Source organism: Cololabis saira, chromosome 8 (genome assembly GCF_033807715.1).
Source record: "Cololabis saira isolate AMF1-May2022 chromosome 8, fColSai1.1, whole genome shotgun sequence".
NCBI classification, from domain to species: Eukaryota; Metazoa; Chordata; class Actinopteri; order Beloniformes; family Belonidae; genus Cololabis; species Cololabis saira.
This window is the reverse complement of record NC_084594.1, coordinates 33,861,799-33,862,256: the sequence shown is the minus strand read 5'-3', so window position 1 is coordinate 33,862,256 and position 458 is coordinate 33,861,799.

Genomic DNA, 458 nt, shown 5'->3' with positions numbered 1-458 from the left:
CAGACCTCTGGACTCTGGTTTTCATTAACTTTTCAGACTTAAAATTTAATATCCAACAGCCGCCCGCCACCTGCACAGAGAGTCTGCTAGCTGACGGGTGTCACTGTTCAATCCTGCTTTCGTCGCTGACTTACAGAAGTAAGACATTCAGCTTGTCATGGTGACAGAGGACAAACGTGATCCATTCTGCTGTTGATGTCCAGCAAAGACAGAAAATAGCCTAAAATGTGCACATTTTACGGTGGCATGTAGCAGATTGAGGTTTGAAGATCAGCATTTGTGAATGTGCCTGATGTAAACTAAATTAATTAATTAATGAATTACCTTGTTTGCTGCCTACACCTGTTTAGGGCTGTTCGATTTTGCCCAAAAATAAAATCTCGATTTTTTTCTCTCAAAATCCGATTTTCGATTACGATTACGATTATTTTGTGAATTGACAAAAGGCAAAAAAATTA